Source organism: Cylas formicarius, unplaced genomic scaffold (assembly GCF_029955315.1).
Source record: "Cylas formicarius isolate icCylForm1 unplaced genomic scaffold, icCylForm1.1 PGA_scaffold_1__22_contigs__length_36826433, whole genome shotgun sequence".
Classification (NCBI taxonomy): Eukaryota; Metazoa; Arthropoda; class Insecta; order Coleoptera; family Brentidae; genus Cylas; species Cylas formicarius.
This window is the reverse complement of record NW_026844264.1, coordinates 5,373,587-5,388,589: the sequence shown is the minus strand read 5'-3', so window position 1 is coordinate 5,388,589 and position 15,003 is coordinate 5,373,587. Positions and strand designations below refer to the sequence as shown.

The 15,003-nt window shown below is 33.0% G+C and overlaps 1 protein-coding gene across 1 annotated transcript in view; it reads right to left on the bottom strand.

Moving 5' to 3' along the window:
* LOC132696851 (uncharacterized) overlaps nucleotides 1-14,350 on the bottom strand; it is a 102,922-nt gene extending 88,572 nt beyond the window's left edge. The window contains exon 1 of the mRNA XM_060661934.1: nucleotides 13,943-14,350. The gene's annotated coding sequence lies outside the window, so the exon portion shown is untranslated. The remainder of the gene's footprint in view (nucleotides 1-13,942) is intronic.
* Between the last annotated feature and the right edge of the window lie 653 nt (nucleotides 14,351-15,003).

Below are 15,003 nucleotides of genomic sequence, written 5' to 3'. Positions count from 1 at the left end.
AACCGCAAAGTGCCTTCTTTTTAAAACAAAAGGCTACTGCAAACATGTCCCGCCCAGTGGCGATTTTTCGAAAGCAATCTTGTTAATTCTACGTTAAATGAAATTGATCATAAATAGACACTCTTATAATTTTAGGAATGACTTATCCTGCTGCATAGAACGTCGAAGACATAATTAGCAAGTAAATTTCAGGCTGAACCTAAAAATTTTTTTCGTACTTAATGTACTCGGTGATCCTACATTAATATCTGAAAACAATTTAGGCCAACCTAACAGTTTTAATGCTGCTTTTACTTCTGTTGAAACTGTTGGGGGTGTTGATGCTCGGTTTGTGTCTGTAAATTATATTAACACAGCATTTGGTACTAATTCATTTTATTTTGTTAAAGTCTGCCAGAAGAAGTTAAAGAAACTTTGATAACTATTAATTAGTACTATGATTCAGAGCTCAATCAATACGACTTTCCTTTTGAAGAAGTGTCTCGTCTTTCGCTCATTTCAAAACAAGCTGAACTTATACCTGTACCAAAAAGAGAGTGTTCAAGTGTTATTGATGATTTTTGATCAATAAGTTTGTTGCCAACCATCACAAAGGTTGTTGAAAAAAATACGGCTAAACCACGTCTTCAGTTTCTATACAATAACAAAATCCTCCCAGAGCTCTTCAGAGCACTATTTCTGCTTTGCTTCATGTTACCGATAATTTTTCGAGAGCATCTGATTTTAAATTAAACTCTTGTCCCTACTCTTTTCTCGAAAAATCACCCCTGCTGACTTTTATTGAGAAACGAGGGAATCAAATAATTTTACAATTGAATAAATTTTCTCAACGGTGAACACGTTTAAACCAAGGCCACCATGTCTATGACACAAATGGAATATTATCTACCAATTCCTTGGTTTTTAAGTATTAATATTTTCCAATTATAAAGATATCTGTCTTATAACTCAAGGATAACAAAGATATTAATTAGTAGATCAGAGAGTAATATCTTCTTTAGTATAGGAATTCAGAATAACAATCTTAACTCAAAGGGGCACGATCTTTTTAAATGTACATGATGCTATTCAACTTAATGAAATCTTGATAAAAATGAACAACTTCTCTCGCGATAAATCGGAAATCTCATTTTACAAAAATTGTTACTTCAAACATAAATTTCGGTCAAGAAATTCTCTCTTAACTCAAACGTTTAAATTTAAATTTATTTGTACCATTTATAGATACTAAATAATCACTAAGTAACCCAGATACTGAGATTAAATAAAGGTAACGCAAGAAACAGACGAAATCTACAGTATCATTGGAAAGATCTGACGAGGATGACTGAGATTTATTATTGGATGAGCCATAATTAAGAAATCAGAGTTATCTATACCTATTGTATTTTAAGCTAAAAAAAATCAAATTTGCTTGGATCAAACATTCAGAAACCACAAAACGCCAAGCGATGATATGAGGAAAATAGAATAAAGATCGCAGGTGATTGATAACTGATTGTTAAATGAAATAAATCTTCCATAACCCAGACTTTACGCCATCGTCTCTAAATGTGATAATTTATCAGTTAGTTGTCCCAATAAATCGATTCGCAACAAACAGTCTGATCGAAGTGCGCATTGAAAATTGTTGGTCAAATGTTATTTGAAGGTTTGAACGAACCTTAAATAATTCTTGACAGTTAATTTTTAATAGCAACTAACCATTTTTACTGATAACTGAAACGTACAGACCGCCTCCATATACGGACAGCCTTTACATACAGACCGCCTGCATACACAGACCGCCTTTATAAACACTGACAAATAATCTATTTATGATTTTTTTTTTAGAATGCTAGATGTAATATTTTTATATGTAATTAATTTATATTTGATAAAATGAAAGTAAAAATCTTTTGGTACAAATGAAGTTTTAATTAAATGTCTTTTTAGACACTCGCTCCGCTTGTGATTAAACTGATGAGTTTATTGTTATTACGTATAATTAATTTATAGTTAATGAAATTGAAAAAAAAATTAAAATTAAAATGAAGTGTAACTAAAAATCTTTCCATATTAATAATGCCGAAAACACTTCGAACACTGTGTTCGAAGTGCTTTCGGAGCGCGAGCATTGAAGATGCCAAGTGAGATCTTGGCGAAACGTCTGCAGGATTCCAGTCGGATGCAGGATTTGCAGGATCCCAGTCGGATGCAGGATTCCAGTCGGAGTTCAACGAGCGAACGGATGATATCCCGGAATATAGTGTCATTATATATATATATATATATATATATATATATATATATATATATATATATATATATATATATATATATATATATATATATATCCTCACGTATTGATTCACGGATGGAAAAATGTGATGACACTATACTCCGGGATATCATCCGTTCGCTCGTTGAACTCCGACTGGAATCCTGCATCCGACTGGAATCCTGCAAATCCTGCATCCGACTGGAATCCTGCAGACGTTTCGCCAAAATCTCACTTGGCATCCTCAATGCTCGCGCTCCGAAAACACTTCGAACAGTGTTCGAAGTGTTTTCGGAGCGCGAGCATTGAGGATGCCAAGTGAGATTTTGGCGAAACGTCTGCAGGATTCCAGTCGGATGCAGGATTTGCAGGATTCCAGTCGGATGCAGGATTCCAGTCGGAGTTCAACGAGCGAACGGATGATATCCCGGAGTATAGTGTCATCATATATATATATATATATATATATATATATATATATATATATATATATATATATATATATATATATATATATATATATATATATATATATATATATATATATATATATATATATATATATATATATATATATATATATATATATATATATATATATATATATATATATATATATATATATATATATATATATATATATATATATATATTTATATATAATATATAATAAAATATATTATTCTACAAAATTTGTTGAAAAAAAAATCATTATGTCTAAAGTTACCAAACCAAACTTACAACATGTTTTCGGACCTTTAACAGTTACAACTACGCCACGATAAGTTCCAGCTTTGTACTGAGAATAGAAGCAACTATTAAGTGCAAAATCATTGTTCTAAAATGGCGTTGCCGTAACGTGAATAATCGTCAGCGATAAACCGCGTTCGCCAAACCCACACCGAGAGTATTTTTTCCGTCAAACTCGCTTGCGCAACATCGCTCCTTTATCTGACGTTTTGGTTAATCGAAACACGTGCGCACTGCGTGCCTTTACTGCCTCGTTTGACTGGTACAGATTGATAAAAAGCGAAAATACGGAAGAAATAGAAAAGTGTATGAAAAAGAAATAGAAAAGTGTATGATGATGTTTTTACATTGCTTGTCGGTCCACGTTGCTATATGAACTGGAGACTATCGTGAAGCCGTGAATGCTGATGTTTTTGGATACTACTCCCAGCAAATCTTATTCGGGGTCTGTTATAGTCATGCCAGCTACAACTCAAGAAAGTCCGAAAAAATAAGATGCAATTTTAGAAAGTTGAAACCCTCTTGCAAAAGTGAATAATAACAGGACATTGTGAAAATTGGAGTGAGCGCGTTGAACATGTGATTGAAGTAGAAAAAAGAATGTGGGAAGGTTATAAAATGCTTGAAAACACTGTAGAGGCCTTATTATTTCTCTAGACTCTAACGACTATAGTTCATCGGAATATTAGGAACATGATGAATATTTCTATGTTCATAGGTCTTTATTTACTTGACCTTAGATTAATTAATATCTCCATTATGTGCCCATGTCCATGATAATAATAGTGTATAATTATTTTTATGGCGCGATGAGAACGATGAGGAGTTGTGACCGGCTAAGTAAAAAACACAAATCAGTGGTGAGAATGGCTAAAATTAAAAGACTTTTGTGCTACTCCAAGCTTTCTTTTTCGGGGACTACAATTCAGAAACCATAAATTACACATTTGTTTCGCTCATCACCACCAACCACTGCTATTTATAAACATTAAATACACACGGAAACAGAAAAATCCATGTTCTTAAGTTTAAAAAAAACATCAACACACACAGAATATTTTTTTAATATTAAAATCAAAACGTCTGCAGAATGCACATAATTTTTGATGGAAACCTTTATGCAATTTTAGTCAGTTGTTGCTCAGACGTTTTTTTAAGCAGTTTTTAATCCACATAAATTATTCAGACGTAGTAAATTTCAATGATAATGTCTGACCTTTTATTTATTGCCCTGGATTCTACATCATAAGTTTCTGGCATTTCCCGAAATACTGATATTTAATTTGACAAATCGTTAATCTATGGTATAGCAAACTTGATTTTATGTCAAAGGCGGGGAGCTATCTGGAAACATTATTATTCTAATAAACTACCTGTAGTAACGCCACAGTCACATTATTTTCTTTCACAAAAATTCGTCTTCATATTGTTCCTAAATTAGGGTCACACTATTCGAGGTGTCTGGGTCTTAAGAATTGCAGTACGGAAAACTATTATTGTAATTTATCTAAACTTCACTATATGACCTTTAAGTTCTCTCCTTCCTAATACATTTCAGAAACAATTGGGCAGGATGATCATGATGGATATTCTTCACTACTTAAAAAAAAAAGAGATGGGTGAAACAAAATTAAATAGATACTAGTAGGAGCCGCGATATTAGTATTAATCAAAGCATTATATAAAAATCGATAATTGATCCACATTTGCTTGATTACGCCTCAGAGTGGGTGATTCAGACTTGATATGATTTTCTAACCATGACAACCAACCCCGCCTAAATCGATTGTAGCATTACCCAAAATGGGAAAAATATTTTTACAGTATTTTTAACTAGAAAAATTGAAGTCTTTTGGAATATGACTATAAAATGTGCATGACGAGTAACTAAACTTTTCAAAACTATTAACAGTCCTAAGTCAAAAGCTCGTTTAATTTTTTAACCGGTTTTAATGTATAGCAAGTTTATTTTCCTATTTCTTTTTTGTTATAAAGCTTGCGAAAAAAGCTTGGCAAAGCTTAATAAAATGTTCATTGGAAAATTACAGAAAAGAATCCACGTTACTAAATAAACAAAAAAATTCAGCGCTTACCCGTGCCTTTTTTTTGGGTACTCGAGAACATTGTCATCTAGGGAGTATTTGTGTGGGCACAAAGAAGCAGCAAATATTAAATGAATATTTAGGTATTACATTATTAAGGCGTTGCCTAACAACTCATGTAATTTTGTCAAATCGAACTTCATTTTGTTTCCAAAAAAAAAAAACTGAATGAAATGAAATGTACGTTACATGCCCGGTAATAGTATATTATGCAACAAGTACGGTAAACATCATTTGACTAAGGAGTTTATTTAACAAGAGCCAAGCGCAGCGGAGCGAGTTTTTGATAAACGAGTGAGTTAAAAAGCTTACCGAACGTGTTGCATACTATACTTTTTCTACGACCGTTAGTTTTTTGGTCCATTTTCGCAAAACAACACGAATACATTCACTGACATGACCGTCAGAATTGACAAATGTCAAAATTCAAAGCGTAAGATAGGTAATAACACAAAATTCTACGAAAAAATATCTAACAAAAGTCGTTTTAATCTTTTTTAATTTCAGAAGATACTCCCGAACTACAGCTACTAAAAAAAGATATTGGGGTTACAACTCAAAAACGGCTTAGCAAAAAAGGTGCGTGTCAATAAATTCTACCGTTTCTACAGTTTTTATCTTTTTCAGGTCAGAAGAAACTATGGAAATAGGGTCACGACCATTTTCAGAAGCACTGTAGCCTTAAATGTATCCATTGCTTTGATTTCCATCTAATCTATTCTACTTCACCAGCGAAATGGATTTATTTTTTAAATGGAAATAAATTAAACAAAGATTTCTGGGTGGCTGCAAAATTTTTCGCAAATTTGTTATTTTGCAATATTATCTCGTATGCTATTCAGAAAAAAAGTCAAGGTCAAATTATTTAACGCGTTATATTTAAACATCGCATAACATTATTTATCGCGTCACCATATTGTGAACTTTAAACGCTATTTTGCAAAACAGGTTCCTCAGTTTTATTTCCACTTTAATATCGCGTGTTGTCGAGATGATTTTTTATTATTTAATAATACCCACGTAAACGACGCCCATAAAATTCGGAAATATTTGATCTAAACAACTGCGTCGTAAAATTAGTATCGACGAAGATTTATATGAAATAGGAAATCAGAGCCGTGGGAAAAAAATATCAAACTTGGTCTCGCAATGGCGCGGATAGACATAGCATTGTATGAAGGGCAAATCCAAGGCTGATGGAAACCAGCATCATTAAACATCCTGTGCTGAGCTTGTGAAGATGCACATTGGGTCAAATTGATGAACGAGCACGACACAACTAAAATACTTAAAAATAGTGATCCGTTTTTAGTTGTATCAGTTTAAAGGTTGTCCTTATTAATTTTATTCTTTTTTTTTTTAATTTTTAATTTTATAGATTTTAAAGAATAGGTATTTAGTTTAAATAAAAAAAAACTGGAACAAGTGCATTTCGTATTCATCCATTCGGTAACGTTGAAATATTTTTAGCAAACAACCAATTCAATATTGTAAATCTGCCGTCCGAGTTCAAATTCGAAATTTTCGAAAAGTTTCCCTAATTATAATATATTTTTCCACAAAAAATATTCAAATGATACTATGACAAATTCGTGAAATTTTTTAAATATAAAAATAATACACCAATCAAACATAACAAGAAGACAGTAATGTAATAAAAGTCTTAATCTATTATTCTAAAAATAAATTTACAAGATACAGGAGTTTAAATACTTTGAGGTTAGCTACATTTCTCTATATTATATGTATAATTATCAGAAAATAAATAACGATACAAAATAATATAAAAAATTGGAATGACGTGGGCTTTAGAAAGTCAATTAATTCGAGTTAGCTTCTTTTTCTTCTGGTGCCGTCTTATATTGAAGGTTGCCGATTATTCTGTCTATCTGTATTTTGGAAGCCGCTGCGTGAAATTACGATATGGTACTTTTTGCCTTTAATTCTGCCCTGTATTATTACTTAAAGGAAACGGCACTTCTCGCCCTTCCTAAAATGTCCACAGTATTCCAGTTTTCGTCTATCAGTCCAGGAAATCCTAAGTATACGACCATAATTTCAACATTTCAAAGCCTTCGATGTTTTTTTGCAATACCAATCTAAATTGTACCATTGGACCATCCTTGTAATCCATAAAACAAGATGGCTAGGTGTAGTCTAAAACTTAGATTTAATTGTCTGCTCGTATGCAGCTGTTTCATTTTGAAAAATGCACTTCTGACTCCAATGTCAAGTGTTTCAATATTATATTATATATATTATTATATTTTGCTTGCTGAAATTCACAAATTTCATTTTTGTAAATTCTGTTTTAATTAAACTGTATGTGGCTCAAGTTTATAGTGCGGTACTTTGGTAGCGTAACCAGTCCTGTGGTATTCTTCCCGAGGTGTGGTGTTGAACAATTTAGTAAGCACCCTGGAACCTTATCCTCTGCTAGTTTGAGAATATCAACATAGATGTAGTCAGGGCCACCGGCTTTACCGTTTTTTGGGTGACGAATGGCTCTTTTAAGGTGTTTGGACCACTTGCCTCATCGAAACCAAATCGTTCAGGTCTCTCATCCAGCGTTTTTTTTTTTGGTGTAGATTGAAATAGTCATGCGTATTTGTAATTCCTTAGTGTCTTGTTTCTTTTGTGTGTTCATTGGTTCGTAATTTGTGTCTCCTTAGGATGCAGCCATGCATCATTTATGTAACCTGGGGTGTTAGTTGCTTTTAGTTCTTGTTTAAGTTGTTTGAGCAACCAGAGGACTGTGGTTAGAGAAGATATCAGCTCCTGAATCCTGAATCCTGAATTTTTGAATATGTGGTTGATTAAGATGAAATCAATCAGGTGAGTCCTGGGGCGATTTCCAGGTTTAAAGTTGTCTATGTGGCAATTAAAAAAAGGTTTTCATCACTACTCAGTCATTATCTTGATAGAATTACGAACTCTTAGCCAGAAGTCTCCAACCACTATTCTTGTCCTTTTCTGACCGATCTTGGCATTAAAGTTTCCCATAATTGCATTTACTTCGTGGTTTTTGCAAGATTTTAACCCGGCGTGTAACACATGGTAGAAAAAATGTTAATTCTTGTTGGATCCCTTTGTAACTGCAGCAAAGCGATTCTATCCGAAATTGATATAAAATCAATAATTGATTCTGGACATCGTGTTTCGCCGACTTCCAAGATGTCAATTTGTACTCTTGCAATTTCTGGAGTAGCGTTTGTTAGTTTCTCTGCCTACTATCACTTAGTAGTCTTACCGATTGACCCGGGCATTCTTAACATCCTCTGACTATTTAAACTGCCGGGAACTGAGAGCAGTGAGGATCAGTGTCCAGTCAACCCGTAAGAAAGATGCTACCTCTTCTGACTCCCTCTCTCCCAACTAATTATCTAATTAAATTAACAAAATACAGAACAATAATACAGATATTTAGGTTATAAGTCCGGGAATAGTATATTATGCAACAGGTGCTGTAAACGACATTTAAGTTACGAGTTTATTTGCCCCGAGCGGAGCGAGTGTTTAATAAACGAGTGTAAAATTCCAAAAATGTGGTCGAAAAGGGGTTCGGAAAGATAGAAAAAAATCGTAAAATGCAGTTTATATTTTTCTGAATTACCTCATCGTAGATTATCAGAATTACCTCTGTGTGGCGGATCGAAATAAATAATAAAAGAAAATCTCTCATTGTCGAGCCATGGCGACGGATCTTTGCCCTATCGGGGCATATAATAATCATAATTATCGCGAGGTTGTTTCGGTCGGCAAGTCGAATTTGGTTTTAATGACCCCCCTTGGAACGAAAAAAAAAGTCGTTTCCGTTCGGTCCGTTCGCCGTCAGATGTCGTCCCGTGCGTACTGACGTACAAATTGGGATCGTTTCCCTTATAAATTCGTGCAGGCCGGGTGTGAGTCTCATCCATTGCGTAGTGTTGGGTTACTAAGACGCCCACGTCACTAGGATAGACAACAACTTCCTGTGGGTCTCGTTTCGGGAATTGTAGTTTCTCGTTTTTTGTGCTTTGGTTAGTGAAGAAACTTAAGTCCTTAGTTTCTGCTCATTCACCATTCACAATTCAACCATTGCAAATGTTTGGTCAAATTGTCGAAATATTTTCAATTAATTTTCGAAAATTTTCAGGCTCAGAATAGCAAATGAAAATATTCTCTATTTATAATACTTCATTGATATTCAGAGGTATTGAAGGTTATTGCATTTATATGTAGCGAATATATCAAATTCGGCCAGCCACAGAGAACATAAGCAGTTTTTAGTTTGCACCTATTTATTTAAATCATAATATTCGAATTTTCATTCAAAAATTAGTATTTCTTTTTTCGATAAAATGATTTTTAAGAAAAGTTAATCTCAATATGCCCACTATTTTTATATTTTGGATAGAAGGCCAGCCGTGTATAAAATATGTTTTAAAAACATACATCCACCATAGGTCAGAGTTTCTCCATCCAGTAACAAGAGAAAAAGTTCATATAAACGTAGGTCAACGAATGCTCAGTTTCCATAGAAGTGTCGTTTATAAATTACAAAGGACCAATTAGATCCAGTGGGGCAGTCAATTTTTGTTTTTTTTTTTTAATGAATCCACCACAAAGTATTATTTTTATCATTCCGTGTTCAATTTTTACAAAAAAGCGTTTTAAGGTATCTACAAATACATTTTGAAATATTTCCAATTGAAATATAAAAATCAAACTAAATTCAGATTTCATACCGGTAGGTGATCTTTTTATTGAATCGATTTTTTCGAGGTAATGTTATGCATTTTGTTAAAATATTACCTGTTAATAGAATATATTGATAGAATAAATGTTACTCGTGCAGACACGTACGAGTGACATGGACGCGCGGCCTCTGAAGATGCCAAGTGATATTTTGGCGAAACGTCAGGCGAATGATCCTACTCCAGGGTCAAACAACGAACGGATGAACACCCGGATTACCACCAATACATATATATATATATATATATATATATATATATATATATATATATATATATATATATATATATATATATATATGACACTATATTCCGGGATATCATCCGTTCGCTTGTTGAACTCCGACTGGAATCCTGCAGACGTTTCGCCAAAATCTCACTTGGCATCTTCAATGCTCGCGCTCAGAAAACACTTCGAACACTCGCGAGCATTGAAGATGCCAAGTGAGATTTTGGCAAAACGTCTGCAGGATTCCAGTCGGAGTTCAACAAGCGAACGGATGATATCCCGGAATATAGTGTCATATATATATATATATATATATATATATATATATATATATATATATATATATATATATATATATATATATATATATATATATATATGTATTGGTGGTAATCCGGGTGTTCATCCGTTCGTTGTTTGACCCTGGAGTAGGATCATTCGCCTGACGTTTCGCCAAAATATCACTTGGCATCTTCAGAGGCCGCGCGTCCATGTCACTCGTACGTGTCTGCACGAGTAACATTTATTCTATCAATATATTCTATTAACAGGTAATATTTTAACAAAATGCATAACATTACCTCGAAAAAATCGATTCAATAAAAAGATCACCTAGCGGTATGAAATCTGAATTTAGTTTGATTTTTATATTTCAATTGGAAATATTTCAAAATGTATTTGTAGATACCTTAAAACGCTTTTTTGTAAAAATTGAACACGGAATGATAAAAATCTATATATATATATATATATATATATATATATATATATATATATATATATATATATATATATATATATATATATATATATATATATATATATATATATATATATATATATATATATATATATTTATTTTTTTGTTTAAAAAAAATGTTCTCTTTCTCTTAATCCTAACAACGCGTTTGACACCTCAGTCGGCTGATAGGGTGTTTCGCATTTAAAGGGAGCTTTCTATGAAACTTCAAAAATCTCTAATCCAAACTTTATCGCGCATATACAATGTGTTAAGGACTGTACAACCCTTGTAAAATCTTTGTTTATGGTTCGATTTTGATTTTTTTTGCTGGATAGATCTGCCAAAAATGCACTTTGACCTTGTTTTGCTTCGTGTTTCATCCTAAGCTGGGACTGATTTTTCATGTCAAATATCCAGAAAGGCTGCTAGGGATTTCTTTAACCAGATTCTATAAAGATTTCATAGATTGTTAAACGAGTTTCTAGATTTTGACAAATAACTTTAGGTTTAAGTAAAAAATTTCTGTATTCCGTCATAATTAAAAGATTGAAAATTATATATTAAAAACACATTGCAAACAGTTTCTTTTATAAATCAGAAAGAGTCAATGTCAATCTTAAATTAATAAATACAATTTTTAATAAATATTTTTCGTTTCGTTTCATTTTTCAAAATTTAATTTCTTAATGTTTTTCCTTTTCATGAGTAATTTTCTTCATAGAAATCGGAAATACACTTTTTATATCACTAGACTTTCTCTAGGCCTATCAACTTCATAAGTTTTTCATTTAAATCTGTCTAAAATCGAAAATGTTGCTGATGTAGGTATTTAAAAATGTTGCCTTAAATTTCCAACTAAGAAATATGAAATATATGAATGAATAGAAAACTCCAATCAAAAGACTTTTTGAACAGTTACCTCGAGTTACTTCAAATATCTCGGAAGCTTATCAGAATTTCATCATCAATTTCTTACCCGTTTAAGGGATTTATACCTTTCGAATACTATTATCATAGGTTTATTTGTTATTTTTAATATGATACTAAGAAATAAATGCCCCTAAGAAATCTTTAAAGTCCTTTTTAATATTTTTGAAATTTGTATAATAAAAATTTAAAATAAATATATATTTTTGAAAACATTAAAAGCTTTGGTCATTACTCCAGTTACTTTTAGGTGTTCCTAGCAACGAATCTGTTATCATCATCATAAAAGTACTTCCCGATCTTCCGATTCATAAAACTGTGTCAATTGCCCATGCTATATGAAAAAAACCGTAACAGTGCCTTTTAGTATCGCCATCTGAAATTAACACACAAACATATATTTCACAGATTTCAAAAAGATTTCATCGGTTTCAGACGTCCCGGTTTCTACAGAGATTTCACAGATTTCTAAATGATATTACGGATTTGACTATTTTTGAAAAATACTTTTTAGGTTGTGTAGAAAATGTTTGCATTGCGTTGTAAAAAAAACAGGAAGTAAAAATAATATATAAAAAATTAACATTGTATTTTCAAAAAGTGGGAATGGTTAATGGTTATTATAAATTCCATAAAATTTCAGAACGTAGTTAAACTGAAACGTTTTTTTCAAAAATTTTGTTTCTTTTTTTTTTCAAGTGAAAATAACTTTTATCATAGAACTCTTCAATTTCTCTTGACTCTCTTAATTTTCTGTTGACAAAAAAATTAAAACTAAAGCGAAATAGAAAAAAAAAAGCGGAGAAAATATTTATAATCTTAAAAATGTTGCAGTCAACAACGGAAGGGAGGAGGATATGAAATAGTTATTTAATTACATATTCGATTAAAAAAAAATGTTTATCATGATGTAAATAATTATGATGTAATAATAAGCAAGAGCTATAAACTCAAAATTTTGGAAATAATTCATAACCAAAGTTTCAGAGACTTCAGGGATTTCACAGAGCTGGAAAGAAATTATCACAATTGAGCCATAAACAAACATTCTACAGGAGTAGTGCTTAAGCGACGTGCCCGAGATATTATTAATAATAATAACAATAATAATAACAATAAGTTATAATGTCTAAGATATATAATATCAAATGACAAGACATTTAATTTGCTAAGTATATTTACCAGGTCAAATGAAAATTCCGAAAACCGAAAACGTACCAATAAATAACCTAGTAAAAATCAATCAAACTAAAAACAAAAAACAGCAAAACTCGAAACCAAATCTACATGAAACGTAAAAAACATTTAATACTAAAGTAAACTGAGCCTGTGTTCGATCATTGACATCTATATCATTACAAATAGAAATAAAAATGAGCGTTGTTTTAAACATCTAATGAAAAAGTTTTATCGAGGGAGTTGCTAGGTGGAACATAGTAAATGTTCTGACTGCCCGTGTAGGAACTTGAAAACCGATCCGCGATAACAGTTCAGAGCAGTCTATAAGAGATCTAAATAATTTAAATAAAAATTATGATGCATAGTTCCTACAATTTCGAATCGCTTTAAGGGAACATTATGATTAAAACATCTCTGTGGAAATACATCGAACATAACTAAAGACGAATTCCTTTATCCTAACATTTTCAACGCATACTTACAAGTTTGATTGATATTGTTAGAAAACGAAAGCATAGTGTCAAATAAAACTCCCAAATCTCTGTCTTTATTTCGAACACCCTGTACATGATGCAAATTAGTTCGGTTAATAAGATTTCGTACCAATTTGGTCTTTAAAAAATCCCTAATAGTACTCCTCTCTTCTCTCTCTTTTGTTTAATAGTCCCAGTTGGACAAGGTTTCAGTGGATTTTTGAGAGATCTATCCAACAAAAAAAAATTATGAAAATCGAACCATATATTAAGATTTTATAAGGGTGGACACACTCTGATTATTATTTTTTACACATTCGTCTCGCGCGTTTATAATAGCTTTGACGGCATCTAAGAGGTTCCGTTTGTGAGGCGAAGTTTTGAATAATCTCCGGGATTACTCCACAAAATTTTCTTATATTATAGCTTTTATATCTTGCAATTTTTAGTTATTATAGAAATGTTCGTCAATTGTCCATAATTCGAAGCCAATCTCACACACGTTTCATTTAAGCTTTTCTAGTCGCACTGAAAACGGTCTTACCATTATGACGGGGCCGAACGAATACGATATCCGAGTCGAGTCCACTGTCAAAATAATTCCCTCGTCGGTCGAAAAACAGAAACAGCACCGGGTCACGGGCAAACGTCAGATTTTTTTCCGCGGCAGTTTCTTTGTCTAACACGCCTCGCCGCCGGTACGAGTCTTAAATAAGCGGATTTTTATCACAGACATGATATGGGCATGCGGGCGCTCCGAGTTGAACACAAAGGACCGCGAAGACGTAGCAATGAAATCGCGCTTGAAACAATGACGACTGCCACGATGTATGTGCTCGTACCTGTGTTAAAATTGAAGACGCGTTGGGCTCATTCGACCGTCCGTCCCGTACTGACTCGCGTAGAGGTACGAGAGTGGTAGTCTCGGGGTACCACCGCGTTCTCCGTTCTTTTTCTCTCTCCGTCTCTCGGCTCGTCCGCTCCGTATGATATAAAGCCCGGCAGGCTTTCGATTTTGTCGATTCTGTTGTGTTTGAGTGTGTGTGTGTGTGAACGGATTCGCCAAGAGTTGAACGCATATGGCACTCACCGGGATGTTGGGCGGCCAGCGGCGTACGAGCGCTTTTTACCTTAGGTTATTTTTAATGTTTCACAGATATTCAGACCGGCTGCTCTAATATACCCGCGATAAACGGTAATGACTGTAGTGACGTTTTTATCTTCGTTTCGAGATGTCGTCAAAGCTATCGGAAACGCGCGAGAAAGAGAAGACGAATGTTTAAAAAATCAAAATCACAGTGTGTCACCACTTAAGAACTATCCTTCGTATATGGTGATTTTGATTTTTTGTTGTTGTTGGATAGATCTCTCAAAAATCCACTAATATGGTCTGTTCATAGATATAAGAAAGTGACCAATTGCTTTTGAATGGGATCATCCAAGGGTGGTCATTAACATACAATGCAACAAGACTATTACCTAAAGTTTCGGAATTTAAATTCAGGTAAAATTGTGGTCCGTAATAGAAAATAATTTTACACCTACTTGTGTTTAATATTCTTTGGTTTGGTATTCTACTTAGTTTAAGTTTATTAGTAATCATTC